The following is a 16,434-nucleotide window of genomic DNA, read 5'->3' as shown; positions in this document are numbered from 1 at the left end:
CATAGTTTTTTACTAATAATCCTTGTACATTTTCAACTCTTCATCTTATGTGAAATATGCACCTCCTTTAAAGAATTCCCCTTCCTTACATATGTCATATTTTTAATATTGCTCATAGTTTTTTACTAATAATCCTTGTACATTTTCAACTCTTCATCTTATGTGAAATATGCACCTCCTTTAAAGAATTCCCCTTCCTTACATATGTCATATTTTTAATATTGCTCATAGTTTTTTACTAATAAACCTTGTACATTTTCAACTCTTCACCTCATGTGAGCATTTACTCATTTTTGGGTATTTTCTTTTTACAAGTTGGATTTATCTCCTCCCTACACATGGATTGATGCTATTGGTCCATAGGAACCTTAATTGGACCATAGTCTAAAGATTTCTGAAAATCTAGACCCTTAGGCTAAGGTTCTTTATAGCTATTTTCAATTAATTCCAATTGCACATTGGAAAATTCTTTTTGAATTTCTGTTTCAGGGGAACTCATCTGAATTAGAAGAGATATTTTTCTATCCAAAAATATTCAAAATCTGAATATTCTCTCTCTAGAATATTTTTCTCTCTCTAGGCTAAAACAGATAAAAACAAGGTCTTTATATTTCTGAAGAGGGATTGATTACAGGGAAAGATACTAGACATCAAAAAGGGGGTGGGGGAGGAATCTTACATGCTCTGTCAACAAATTTAGGCATTATCTTATGGGAAACAAGTTTGTTTTGCATGTGGATCATCAAGCACTTATCTACATGGTGAATAAAGCATTCTTGGTAGGCAAAATGGCAAGATGGATGCTTATCCTGCAAAGCATTTGATTTTGTCATATAGCACACTCTCGAGAAAGAAAATATGATAGCAGACTTCTTGTCAAGATGATGAACAGAAAGAAGAAATGCAAGGTCAATTACTAGATGCAGACTTCTTCTCACTAAATGTGGAAGAAGAAAATTGGTATGATGACGTGTGACTTTTTACTAAAATACAAATTCCCACAGGGATGGTGAATTGATAAAAGAAGAAGGCTTGCTTTAAGGAGCAAAGCATACACAATGATTGTTGGACAATTGTACAAGCTAGGAATAGACCAAATTCTCAGGAGGTGTATCGAAGCACAAGCAAAAAGTAGTGCTAACTGAAGCCCACCAAGGGGTGGCTGGAGATCATCAAGGTAAAAAGGTAACTGAGAAACAAGTGCTGCAAGCAAGGCTATGGTGGCCTACATTGAGCAAAGATGCATACAAGTTCACGACTTGTGGCAAAGAACGGGCCAACCTGATGATAAGGATAGGATGCCTTTAAACCCCATATTGCCCTTGGAACCCTTCATGAAGTGGGGACGGGATTTCATTGGGCCCATTAAACCAAAAGCAAAAGGCTCACAGTGTGAGTACATCTTAGTAGCCATAGATTACTGCACCAAATGGCCGAACGCAAAGGCAATGAGGACTAACAATGCTGCAGAAGTGGCAAAATTTCTCTACAGCAACATAATCTCAAGATCTGGATGCCCAGTGGAATTGGTGAGTGATCAAGGAACACACTTCTTAAATGAAGTGATTTAGGAGCTCACACAAAAGCACATGATCATACACAAGCACATGATCATACACAAAAAATTAACAGTGTACCACCCTCGGTGTAATAGACAAGCAGAATCCTAAAACAAAAACCTAATGAAAACCGTGAAAAAAATAGTGAGTGCAATTAAAAGTGACTGGGACCGGAAGCTTGATAGTGCTTTGTGGGCCTTCAGGACATCTTACAAGGTGACCAGGTAAGGAAGCAGTCTAGTGGCTTAAGCTGTGCATAAAAGAAGAAAGGCTTGCGTGGATAGCATGGAAAGAACAAAGTGTTTAAAAAAGGAGATAGTGTTCTGCAGTCTAGTGGCTTAAGCTGTGCATAAAAGAAGAAAGGCTTGGGTGGATATAGCATGGAAAGAACAAAGTGTTTAAAAAAGGAGATAGTGTTCTGGTCTTCAACTCTAAGTTGGGATCACATCTAGGTAAAACTCAAACTGAGATGGAGAGGACCATACATCATAAGAGATGAAAGACCTCCCGGTACATTTCTGCTGCTCAATTTGGATAGTACAGAGTACCCCAAAGCAATAAATGCTTTCAAGATGAATCCATATTATGGAGAAATTGTAGCCCCGGAATACCCAGGGGCCAGAACCAATTGTTCCCGTAAAACATGGTCAGAGCACTTTTCCCAGAAGAAACAGAAAAAGTGGTAAGTGACCCATGGGTGAATGGAGACCCGGAAACCATAAGACACGTGTCAAAAGTTTATAGGGCACTGCTATTCAAAAAGAATTTTATTTTTTTTCCAAAAAAAGGCAGGTTTAATTAGAAAGGGACAATTCGAGATACATGGGCCATGTGTCCATCATGCAGTGGACACGTGGCAAGAGAAAATGGCCAAAACGTGTAGTCGCATGTGACTACACGTGTCGGCACATGCGATGCAGCCTCCTATTGGCTAACGGTCTTTTCAACTCCTACTCCACTCTGCATGCTTCCTTCTCTTTCGTTCAATCGACCTTACAGTTAGCTTTTCCCTTCTCGACGCACAGAGAATAGGCGGGTGGCTTGGTAAGGTGTACCTCCTTGGCTGTTGAAAGGTTACCTGCTTTTCTGTCTCCTCTAATCAGTTTTGCAGGGGGAGAAGGTGCAAAACTAGCCCTGGTGGTGGCATCCCAGAAAGGGTGACGGAGGCCTCTCCCAGTGGCTGGAGCCCTTCATCTTCCTTGTTCGGCATTCTCTTTTGTATTTCCTCCTTGCGGGATCATTTGCAGATTGCTTCTATTAGTGCCCTGATGGAATTCCTCCTTTTGTATTTCCTTGCGGGAGTGTTCTGCAGTCTAGTGGCTTAAGCTGTGCATAAAAGAAGAAAGGCTTGGGTGGATATAGCATGGAAAGAACAAAGTGTTTAAAAAAGGAGATAGTGTTCTGGTCTTCAACTCTAAGTTGGGAGCACATCCAGGTAAAACTCAAACTGAGATGGACAGGACCATACATCATAATAGATGAAAGACCTCCCGGTACATTTCTGCTGCTCAATTTGGATAGTACAGAGTACCCCAAAGTAGTAAATGGTTTCAGGATGAATCCATATTATGGAGAAATTGTAGCCCCGGAATACCCAGGGGCCAGAACCAATTGTTCCTGTAAAACATGGTTAGAGCACTTTTCCCGGAAGAAACAGAAAAAGTGGTAAGTGACTCAGAGGTGAATGCAGACCCGGAAACCATAAGACACGTGTCAAAAGTTTATAGGGCACTGCTATTCAAAAAGAATTTTATTCTTTTTTTTCAAAAAAAGGCAGGTTTAATTAGAAAGGGAGAATCCGAGATACAAGGGCCACGTGTCCATCATGCAGTGGACACGTGGCAAGAGAAAATGGCCAAAACGTGTAGTCGCATGTGACTACACGTGTCGGCACATGCGATGTAGCCTCCTATTGGCTAACGGTCTTTTCAACTCCTACTCCACTCTGCATGCTTCCTTCTCTTTCGTTCAATCGACCTTGCAGTTAGCTTTGCCCTTCTCGACGCACAGAGAATAGGCGGGTGGCTTGGTAAGGTGTACCTCCTTGGCTGTTGAAAGGTTACCTGCTTTTCTGTCTCCTCTAACCAGTTTTGCAGGGGGAGAAGGTGCGAAACTAGCCCTTGTGGTGGCGTCCCAGAAAGGGTGACGGCGGAGGCCTCTCCCCGTGGTGGCTGGAGCCCTTCATCTTCCTTGTTCGGCATTCTCTTTTGTATTTCCTCCTTGCGGGATCGTTTGCAGATTGCTTCTATTAGTGCCCTGATGGAATTCCTCCTTTTGTATTTCCTTGCGAGATCTGGTAATTGTATTTTCAAATGGAGAAGCAATTAAGTCGTTTGGTCATTTGCCTATTCTCACTTGTGTGCAACTCTCTCTCTCTCTCTCTCTCTCTCTCTCTCTCTCTCTCTCTCTCTCTCTCTCTCTCTCTCGTGTTAATCTCTCACTTATCATTTGTCATCTTGTTCATGATGCTTTTTAAATTTCAGTTCCACCCACCTTAGCTTCTATAACCCTAATTTTCTATATGTCACAACTAGAGGGCTCATGATTTTTATATCTTCTACAGTATCCACACTATTAAAAGAAATGATGAGAGCTTGATCACAAGGAGATAATATGGCAATCAATTATGAGTGATTAACATATCTTATTCCATCATCAATGTACTGAACACATAACCAAGCTATAGGAGTATAAATGAATGAGACTCAAGAGCAACATTTGGAATATGCTCAAGAGTCACCACATAGGCATACACATGAACACAATGTAAAATGGACACAATGCCATGCAAAGTAGAGAGTATGTTCCACAAAGGACCACTTAGTATATTTTAAGCACTAAGCAAGTACACAAAGTATACACTCTACTCTCTCCACTTAGCTTGTAGGGAGAGATAGCAAGAACAGGGAACAACAAAGCAAGGGAAATGAAAAAGAGGAAGAAAAGACGGAAACCATGAGGGATCTAAAACTATGGATAAAAGCTCAAGAAGAACAAAAGGAAAACCCATAAGTAAGGGTCAATCAAGACCATGTACAAGAGATAAATATAGGAACTGATCGAGAAGACAAGAATGTCAAGATAAGTGCTGAGTTAGAGGAAGAATTTAAAGCTCAACTGATACAATCATTAAAAGAATACATGGATGTGTTTGCATGGTCATATACTAACATGGAGGGAATTGATTATATTAGCATAGAATCAACTTAAAAGAAGGTGCCATACCAGTAAAGCAGCAAAGGTACATGATGAACCCAAACTATGCCAAGTAAGTCAAAGAAGAAATAGATAGACTACTCGGGGTAGGATTCATCTACCCAGTGGAGAAGGCAACATGGGTATTGCCCATTGTGATAGTGCTAAAGAAGAACAAGAAGCTAAGAGTGTGTGTAGACTATAGAAAATTGAATGGAGCCACAGATGCTGAACCTTTTTCATTCCTTTCACTGACATCTTGCTAGATGAGGTGGCCAGAAGAGACATGTACACCTTTTTAGATAGCTTCAGTGGGTATAACCAAGTGAGGATGCCTCTTGAAGATACAAGGAAAACAACATTCATCACAGAATGGAGGGTATTTGCTGCCTTAGTAATGATGTTTGGATTAAAGAATGCTCCAGCCACATTCGAGAGAATGGTACAAGAGATATTCTATGATTGCTTGATAGATTTTATGAAGACATTTGTTGATGACTTCAGTGTGTCTGGACAAAAGAGCAAACATGTTTTTCATTCGAGACTATGCTTGCAGAGATGCAAAGATACTAAGTTAAAGCTTAATCCAACCAAATAAGTCAATATTAGATAATTTGGGAAAAATATCATATTTTGGGAATCAATCCCTCCATTTTATTTTGGATATATATTAAACATGCCAGCTCCAAATTTGTCGGGGATTGTATATCTAGATTCTACTCTTCAAGATCTTTCCAATGATATGTCACATGAGGGGGTTTTGACAAAATTTTGGTGGACAAGTTCACCATGATCCCATTTTTCAAATGGAAATGGGTTTTTTCCCAAATTATCTAATATGGTGTTAAATGTGCATTTGCTATAAGGTGAAGCATCGTGCTTGGTCACATTGTATCAGAAAAGAGGCTAGTCATAGACCTAGAAAAGATTAAGGCCATACAAAACATGCTAGCTCCGAAGAATGTCAAGCAAGTGGAAAGATTAGTGGAAAAAGTGGCGTGGCACACAAGATTCATCAAGTATCTTACACACATAGCTCACTCCTTGTATTAGTTGACATAAAAGAATGCAAAATTTGAATGGACTGATGCCAAAGAGCATGTGAATTGCTCAAGAAAATGGTAACAATAGCACTGATGATGGCAAACCCAGACTGAAATAAGATATTCCATGTCTCTGTGGATGCCTTTGATAAGGCCATTGGGAGTGCACTCATGCAGGAAAAAGAGATGGGGTACATGTAGCCCATTTACTATGCAAGCAAGGCACTCACCCCAGCAGAAAGAAACTACAATACCACAGAGAGGGAAGCATTGGGAATGATCTGCTCTGTCAACAAATTTAGGCATTATCTTATGGGAAACAAGTTGATGGATGCTCCTTCTATTCCTTTTCACATTATGTATTTGTTGTCGCAACTGAGACTTGCGAGACGAGCACTCGTGTCTGTATCAAACAACTTCACCAATGTATCCCATGCATCCTTGGGATTCTCAGCATCATGTATGTATATGAGCATAGCATCCGAAATACATATAGACAGATAATGCAACACTTTGAATGCTCTTTCTGACCATTGCTTATGAGCAATAACCTACTGCTAGTGTGTAGGTTGTCGGGGTAGTTCCGGCTCTGGCTCAGCACCTGTAATGAGATTCCAAAAACCTTTTCCCTTCAGAAAACTTTTGATCCTGTATTTCCATGCCTGGAAGTTCTTCCTATCCAGCTTTTCACCAACAATCTATACTGGATTATCCGACATGTTTGCTCAATGCAAATACACCTTCCGCACAATTCCAAATCTGTAAACGAGCCTTCCTCAGCTCAAACACACTCCAATGAATGCTCCAGATACTCCAAAGTAGTCAACAAACTTCAAATTTGATGTAAAAATCAACCTGTATGCATCCAAAATGAACTGACTCACACAGTCCAAGATATCCTGATTTGATGCGCTTTCCAAGGCTCCAAATTATAATGTAGTGGTTCAATCAAGTATGGGTAACTTGCATTAACACCTAAACAACCTCAATGTTGAATATCAACACCATCCGACATGTGTACAGATCAATTTTGTAAAACCCCTTTCTCTGTTTTGTGAAAAACCAGTAAAACCAGTAGCAAATTTGCTCTAATTTCTTCAATATTTATCCAAATTGAGCAACCAGACATTCATTAGCTTAGCAATGATGTCCACTAACTCCATGTAAGAGGAATTTGTCCAATTGTTTAAGACCAAAGAGTAATTGTTTGATTAAGCTCACTCTGTGATAGGCTTTTTAATCAGCTCATTCCTAGCTCAATTGATGATAATTGATCAATCCAATCATGTAGCCTCCTTCTCAAGTGTGTGTAGCAACCAATTGCTAAGTCAATTTTGAAATATAACAAGCACAAGAGTTGAATTTGATCCTCCACTCAGTAAAATGGTGAAAAATACTCTGTTTCTGCAGTCCAGAATGCGCCACCTGCTGTAGAGGGCTTTGGGAGTGTTTGAGTTGCTAATTGATGAGGTATACAAGTGCCCAACACACTTAGGTATGTGTGCAACCAATCAATGCTTTGATTTTTGCCAAAAACATGCTCCAAATGCATCAAATTTTGACTTCCTTTTCTCTGTTTTGTGAGAGCTCAAAAACCAGAGTTTTTCACTCATTCAAATGCATGTAAATTGCTCCAAAATCAGTTTAAGACTTGCATAGGAGTTGCCAATACATTCCTCCTTGTTAGATACATGTGTCTTTTGCCAGATTTACATCAATTTCCACCATACATCACCACTTCCAAGCTTTAATGGAAAGCTTCCAAAAACCAGAAATTTTCTTTGCTTTGGGTTGCCCTAAATTGCTTTGTTTCTACCTAAATCACCTGCAATCCGCTCAAGGATGTTTAGAATACCTTACCCGATAGGCCAAGCTCTCAGATCTGATAGTAATCGGTGTGCTCCAAGCTTCACAGCATCAATGGCAAGCTTCACAGCTTTTCTTCATAGCTTCTTCTCCCTCTTTTCTCACTCACTCATAAACCCTAATAGACAGCACAAGGCTCTGATACCATGTTGAAAAAGTGGTAGAGGGAGAGGAGACACACACACAAGAGCAAACCCTAATGTATATTACAAACCCTAACCATAGAGGGAAGCCATCTCCCTTCTCACACAATGCATAAAGCCATAATCCATAATACACACAACACACTATAAGTTGTGTCCACACTCTACTAACCCTAGCTAATGTCCACACACTATGACCAGTTGGACGCGGTCATTTATGTCTCAGACATGTTCCTACCTAACATGCCAGCACATAGCATAGCTGGCTCACACTGACATCGAGCTTGAATCTCAACAAATTCTTGGTTTAGTACCCTTGGTTTCTTTATGTGTGCCTTGTTGAGAAGCACCCTTGATTTCTTTATGTAGAGTTCCTTGCTTAAACATAAAATGCTTCAGTGGTGAATGTACATGCATTTTCTTCTTCTTCTTAGATGGAGAGGCTTGCCTTGGGGATGGTGGAGAATCTGGATCATTAGGAGTAGTTGAATTATTCAAAATAATATGGATTGCTCTTGCACGAACACTCCACATCCAAAACTCGTGAGATCCAAGAGTCTGTCAAATTAAGAAAATTTCTCAGATTTAAGAATCGGGAACTATAAAAAATAAGTTGAAAATTTAGGTAAAGATTTACTGCAAAAATAGTGGGTTTTAACTTAGCCTACACTGCTATCAATCTCGGTATATTTAGACAAAAGATATTTCCACACATTGGCAATAACATACAATCCACATGAGGTAGAATCTTTTTGTAAAGCCACTGGTTGATTCAGAAACTTATACTCTACCTCCTTTTTCAAATTTGAATATTCGTCTTCAATAGCTGCAATAGCTCTCTTACATGCCTTATTAAAAATTAATTTGAATATAAGGAAAAATAAAGTATGAAGCTTAGAAGGAAGATCAATATTCAAGTTATTAAAGGAGAACTACTTACAATTTAATATGCCCATGCATGCTAGTCAGGCTATTCATGAAAATAACACTTCTTCTCAGAATATTGATAACACAAGCACTCCAATGTCCACTGGAAAAAATTAAAAAGAAATATTTAAGAAAGTGAATATCCTTAAAAGAATTCTACACATATGTCATATAGTAAATACATAGGAATGATCAGTTCTCTACATATGTCATATAGTAAATACATAGGAATGATCAGTTCTCTACATATGGCAAAACAACAAAACAAATGTTCTTATTTTTCATTGGCTTGAAATAAGATGCCAGCTTGGAAGTCTTCTTCTTCATATCAATCAATGCAGGCGACACTAAGGGCTCACAAATGAATACTTCATTGAATTGATTTGGAAACAATTCCTTCATAAGTGCCCTGAAAGAGTTTATAAAGGAAAAATAAACAAAATAGAAAATATTCTTACATTATTAACATATGAGAAAATAAACATATGTGAAAAATGTAGTCATACCTTACACACATGAGAACAACAATGTCATTAATCTCCCTATCCTTCTCTATAAGCATGTAAATGTCCCCAGGTGCAATATAGAGATAGTCTTTCTCCATTGTGCCAACATTGCAGATTAGCTACCCTGGTACTTGGGCAAGCCTATGAGAATTGGGCTTCTCCAACTGCACAAGGGTCTCTAAGCTATCATGCACATGTGAGATATTCTCCTTTTCCTTCACCTCCTTCTCCTCCCCAGAACTCTTATCGTCTATCTTAGATTTCCTAACCAACTTTCTTTTCTTCTTGGGAGGGGAAGTGACTTCTTCAACTTTTATATTATCTGCCTTTGATTTCCTTTTCAATGCTGGGGGAATTGCGAGGATCTCAAAGGCTTTCTTATCCCTCATTGGCAAGTGATAAATAAACTTGTCAAACCTGTACTTCACCCTACTTACAAGTTTCCATGTCTCTGTCCATCAAAGTGACTCTTGCGCATGGGCAGCACATATGAAGCTATCATTCATAAAGTCTAAAAGGAAGTCTTCACAAGCTTCTTATAGACATGCCAGTGCACTGCTCTGCCATCTATAATGTCCTTGCCCTTCGATACTATCACTTACTGTTCTTACAATTCTCAGGAATGGTGCCCTAGGGATGAGAAGATGTGTAGACTCTTGTGCTTGTCTTATCTCAGTAAACAATTTCTTTTGTTTCTGAAGGAAAGTTCTTACCTTAGAATATTAGTTCTATCCTTTACCAGGTTCTTCTCTAATGGTTGCTTAGATGTTGTTGCCTCAACTTCACTTTGAGGCTCTGGCTTTGAATCTTGCTATTTTGGAAGGGAGGGATCTGGGTACACCATCCTCACAGTTTGCTTCGTACGAGCCATACTTCCACGAAGCAATAGTGACAAATAAATCAAGATGATGACGTCAATCGCGCCGTCGACGGAAAGAATCAGTCCACAGAGCGATAAAGTAAATCCAATCCTTTGAGAAGAGCTAGATTCGCGCATCAAAGAAATCGAGCGACAAGGTGGGCGACGAGCCGGAGCGCTGTCCACGGAGCGATAAGGCAAATCCAAGCCTGACGGAAGAGTAGATTCACAGTGTCGACGGAATCGGGCGGGGAGAAGAAGCTGAGCGATAAAATAATTCACCCTACACGAAGGGCTGAATCTCGCATCGTGGAAGGAATCGAGAGAATATGTCGTGTTCCATCCATGAAGCGATAAAGAAAATCTCGTGATATACAATCCTCAGTATCACGCCGTCACGGGAATGGGCCAATGTTGTAACCGTCCACAGAGCGAAAGGAAAAGTTCAAAAATAATGAAAATAACTCTCACGTCGTCAATGGTACCCAACAAAAAAGAATGAATATTTTCTCCTTTTTATAGAGTGCAATGTCATCATTGCGAGGATGACGTAAGCCCTACATGTGGCTCTGTGATGATGATGTCATCCCTACACGTGGCAAATCGATGATGATGTCAACCCTACACGTGGATCATCGGCACACTTTAGTGACGTCAGCCCTTCACTTCCATCATACATGGATGACATCAACTCTAATAATATCTATATATAGTCGTGCCTTGTTTAAATTTGAATTTTTTTATTGTGGTCTCCCTTCCTCGCGCCGTAGATTGGTTTCGGTCCCCCTTCAGTTGTGCCTTCAGTTCATTGTGCGATTTGCAATTTTGCTTCTGGTTAGTTCTTCGTCCTCATATCGTAGATTGGTTTTGGTCCCTCTTCACTCACGCCTTCAGTTCACCATGCAATTAGCAATTTATCTTCTGGTTAGTTCTTCATCCTCGCACCATGGCCAACAATTCGAGCATGGAGCGAGTGGTTCACTATTATGATCCTTTGGAAGCTGTAGACACTTAAAGAGGTAATAGATGAATCTAGTGCCAATGAAAACCTATTTAATATGTTAAGGAAAGCTAGGCACGATGAATGTCTTCTAGATATTGAGCCTATATTCAATGTGCCCTTTAATTTAGAACATATTGTTAAGGACATGGCAAGCTCTATGTTAGGGAAAGAGTGGGAGGCATATAGTAAATTGGTTAGTACAAAAATTATAAATGAGGGATCATCACAATATGTTCACATGTCTAGCTTTGCCCTAAAGCATGTCACGATGGTGGGATGCCTATTTAGAAGATAAGAGGATAAAGACTTATCATGAGACAACTGCCCTCGGCACAAGAAAAAGTGCAAGGTTCTTGAGTACTACTTTGGATTTGTTGCTTATTTATTTCTTCATCATACAGACAAAGAGAACTACACAAAGGATGAATTGAAAGTTCAGAAGGGTCAAAAGGTTTCACAAGCTTCAATTGTCATAGAGATTGAATCTGATGATGAGGTTATCAACCTAGTTTCTGGTGATGAGAAGTGCCTTCTAAGCACAGGGTTTGATATGGTAGAGTTTAAGGCATCCACTATTATTGACGAGGGATCATCTGTGCATGGCGAGCACTTAAAATCAAACTTCGTCATCCCTGGGCAGCCCTCCTTTCTTATAAATGGCAATAATTTTATCCTTCTCTCCCACACATACAAAAGCTTTATAATTTAAGAGAGGATTATTGCCTCGTAATTATAGCAGATGGATGTGAAGTTGCCATGGGTATACTCAATGTTGTGGAAAACGAACATAAAGAGGAGTTTCTAACGTTGGACACTGAGGTGTCAGAGAACTTCATTGAAGCCCCTAGAGCCATGTCATTGTGCTTTGACAAAGCCAAGGAGACTGAATCTTCTCTTCCCACGGAGCTAGAATTTCAAAGTCTTCAAGAGGAGTTGGGAATTACTAAAATGGGAAGAGAGCCCTTGCCTGCCCTTGATCAAGGAAATGAAGAAGGCTCCATCAACCTTTGGGATGCATCCAAGTTGGAAGAGGATGAGAACCAGAAGGTAATTTATTTGTTCTTGAGTGAGTTTATGGTATTGACTGAATTTATGTGAAAGCTAAATTCTTTGTTTAATGCAGATTGAGCTTGATGATGCCGATGGTTGCCTTGGATGTGGAGGTGCTGCTCGTGCAAGAGTTGGCCAAGATGCTGCTCTTACACACTACATCCCATCTTCTTTTGACAAAGAAATATTTTTTGTCTACCACAACAAATATTCTAGTAATGCTGAAATTCCACTTCTCACACTCAAGACACTATCTAGATATATGGGCTATTCTTTTATCCCTTACAATACACATAAGGTCATGCTTATAGAGAAGTGTGCTGCTATTTGTATCTTTGGATATGGTATAGGATTTTGGCCTTCCAGAACCAGATACTTCCTCTGTTATGCTAGCTTTGCTCTAGATGCCAGACTAGAAGATGTAAATGCACTCAAGGGTTATAGTCGTAACAAGAAGTTTTTGCGTTATAGAGGAAAAATGCCTAATGAAGAGGAAGAGCAAGCAGAGAAAAGACTCGAGAGCAATTAATTATCTTGTCATTGTAAATATTTTGTTATATCTTTTATGTAATGAAGTGATGCGATTAAGTTTTAATTACAAGTCTGTATTAAGCAAAAATGTTTACAACGCTCTTCAAAATGTTATAAATTTCGTATACAAAATTTTGTTACACTAAATCCAAATTCTTCCTTCTCGTGTTCTTGATGATCTCTATGCCGCAGGACATGTTGGTCTTGTGCCAGCTTTCCACTTCAGTGATCTCCTCATTTTGTCTTAATTTCATGCTGTCGTTTCTAAATCACTCGTACGGACCTTTTCCGTTGATAGTTTTCGCCCAAAAGTATATCCGTGGAACCAATTGAATATTTTTTTGAGGTAATTTATATGAGTCTTTCCTCCTCCATGTCAGGTGTTTTTTGAAATATACTTCTCTAGCTCGGCAGTGAGATTTTTCCATTCCTTGGGTGCTCCACATGTCAAGAGAACCATATTAATTCATGAAGTATGCACCATGAGCATACAAATTCTGCTGCAAAAGAAAACATGACCGCGATGCAACGGGGCTCTGCTGCTGCATAACAAGATCAGACGCCGTTGTTGTGAGTCGAACTCAACCTGGTAGTAGCGACGTCCCAAAAGGATGAATGTCTGCGATCTTTGCAGGTGCACCTAGGAGGCTAGCCCGAAGAAGATCCCTGAGTTGGCCACACACGGGGCAGCTATCAACAATCTTGCAAACCAGGGTGGAGGCCTCTAGTACTGCAACAGTCGTGCCAAGAATCTGAAGATCCGCTTCGGAAAAAGATAAGCAACCAATGGCGACCTCAGTTGGGGATGACGGAGCGGCTGCCATGGAGTCTTGAGGGAAAGACAATACCTCGAAGACCTGAAACAAACCTGCAGGGAACAGGAGAAAAGGAGGGAACGGGAAAAAAACGGAGAGGAAGGGGAGGGGCAGGCTCAAGGGGGTAGAAACCCTGGCAAAGAGGGGGAAGGCGAAAAAAGGGAGCGGAGGGGGGGGCTGGCAGGCTGGAGCAAGGGCTGGTGGAGGGACGAAGAAGGGTGGACAGAGGGCACAGGAGGGAGGCGGACAGGCGGGCAGGGAAGAAAAGCGAAGATGTGCAGGGAAGGGGGAGGAGGAGGCCTCGAAAATAGGGGAGAAGAGGATTTTGGGGGGGGGGGGGGGGGGGGGGGGGGGGCGTAGTGAAGCGAAGAGGATGGGCGGAGGGCGCAGGCGAGCAGGGACCGGAGGGAGCGCAGAGCTATCGTGCACTCTTTCCTTCAGTTTCCTCCTTGGCTCGCTTTTTTTTTTTCAAGCTAGCATTAACACTACCCAATCTTTGTTTTTCCCTCTTCTCTACCTTCTGGATGTCTTCAGGAATTGCAGCTTGCTGCTCTGAATCAGCCTGTGTGGCAGCTTGTTTGTGGCCTGAGGTGCTGTCCTTGTTTCTCCTTGTGACCAGCAACTGTAGCTGTCCTTGTGTTTACTGGCCCTTATTGCTTCTTCCCAGAAGGTCTCCCTTGTCCCTCTTGATCATCATCCTTTTTTTTGGGGGCTTCCTAGTGGCAGCCAAGTTGCTCCTGTATTTCAAGCATGGCCTCCAGGGCCTTATCCCAGATCTTGCCCACTTGGGCTGCCACAGCCTTCACTAGCTTTCCTTTGGCTTCCACAGGCAACATGCACACAGCCCGGTCTTCATCAGTTTCTTTATACTCTTGAAGCTCTGTCTGGGCCATGTTGCATTCAGTGTGAGCTAGCAGGGTTTCTTCTTTAATGTCTTGCACTGTGCTCTGCCAGATTTTCTGAGCTTGCTGCTGCTTCAGTTTGGCATGACTGTTCTCCTCCTTTAAGCATGTTATGTCACCATTTAGCTTCTTTATTTGTTCTTTCATCTCATTAGTTATCTCTTTTTGTTGTAGCAGGGCTGGTTGCCCATCACACTATGTGGTGGCTCTCCTTTGGACAGAATGTCCAGAGTCCTCAATGCTCACAGCGCAACACATAAGGCACTAGGTATCGAACACAACACAAAAGAGATGGAAGGAACAAGAACCCTTGCACTACTCAGAGAACACTGATACATGTCCATGTCCCTCACACTCAGCAGAGGTCACAGTGAAGAGGACAGCATAGCTCAAGCTGATGATAGAACAAAAAGTACGAAGTGTATGAAGGATGAGGGTAAGGATGTCTTCCAATTGAGATAGGATTGCAGAATAAGGATGTCGTCCAAGATGGAATGAGGAGCCATATATGCTTAAGGTTGAGTCAGTGGCATCTCCTATCTTTGGTGAATGCCGTGGGTGGAAACGTAGCCTTTGGTGGAATCTCCCATCTTTGGAGATGCGGTGGAGTGTGAGTTGGTGGCATCAGTGCCAGTCGGTGCCATTGGAGCTTTCAATGCACCTCCTTGTGTCTGTTGTGGTGGTGCGCCTCCACTTGATGATCCCAATGCTTGGTGCCTCCGTTGACTCACTGCCACAGTGTTGTGGTGGACAGTACACCATGTGGGCATCTTGGTAAGCTGATGCAAAACGCAAACATGAAGAGAGAGTAGAGAGAGAGTGATATGGCTGGAAGTTCAGTATATTCATATAATACAAAAAGGTACTCAGTCCACAGCCCTAGGCTGCCTTGTAAAAAGGGTGAACATCACCAAAATCTGCCCTACTCTAAGGACCCTAAGGATCCAACACATAAAGAGTGAATGAATAGAACAATGAGCACACTTGCTATTTATATGTTTCCTGGACACTTGGCATACTGGCTGACTGCTGGTCGGCCAGTCTACAATGCATTAAATGCTCTTAAACGCTGCTGCCCGACTGGACTTCTTCACTTGTCATGATGCGCCTGCAGCCCGCCGCCTTGTCCTCGGTTCAGCCAACCACCTCTGTAAGCAACCGACAGTCCTTGTCTCAGCCAACTGTCTTCCTTTCTTCTAAGGCAGCTGACAAGACATCCTCTTCATGCCCTCCAAGCTTTGCTCCAAGTCCACACTGTCCACTTCTATATCTTGTGCTCCAAGTCCTAGCTCTAATGGTCTTTTTCTGGCTCCCCCTTCTGGATTAGCCCTGAAAATGTACATGAGCATGTCATGCACATGACATCCCCCTCTACTAAACTTGATGACGGGAATCCAACCTGTTCTTGGATGATTGTCATCATCCCAATTTTTTTCCTGAAGTCCCTCTGTCATCCATCCATCTCTGGCAACCTTTTTCTCCGAAAACCCGCCCTGGTCTCCAAAACCACTCTGTCTCTGAATAAGATCTATGCATCTGTTCCATCTAGTCCCCAATCCATTCTTGCCTTGACTCTAAACACTGTCTTGGTCTTCATTCCTGAGAAATGAATCTGGCACTCTCACATCACCCCTTGGAGGATAATCCTCTCTTGGGACCGTTGCCCGAGAACCTATTTGGCTCACAGGACTGCCATCCCCTCTAGCTTTGTGGAACACCACCAACAAACCTCCTGGGAGCTCTTCCCGATTCTGTGTCCCTTGCCTTGGGCTTCGTATCCGTGTACTTTCCTGTACCTTGGACCTGTACACCTTCATATGGGAGTGATTCAGTGTTTAGCTTTGCTGAGTCTAATGCTCTGATACCAATGTAACACGCGGAAGCTCTGGGGGTCTTCTTTCAATCCTAAAAACCACTGGAAACAAGCTGATGCAAAACGCAGACATGAAGAGAGAGTAGAGAGAGAGAGAGGTATGGCTAGAAGTTCAGTATATTCATATAGTACAAAAAGGTACTCAGTCCACAGCCCTAGGTT

The sequence above is a fragment of the Cibotium barometz genome, chromosome 6 (assembly GCF_041138505.1).
Source record: "Cibotium barometz isolate CiBa-2024 chromosome 6, ASM4113850v1, whole genome shotgun sequence".
Lineage (NCBI taxonomy): Eukaryota > Viridiplantae > Streptophyta > Polypodiopsida > Cyatheales > Cibotiaceae > Cibotium > Cibotium barometz.
The sequence above is the reverse complement of the archived record's forward strand: the minus strand, read 5'-3'. Positions refer to the sequence as shown.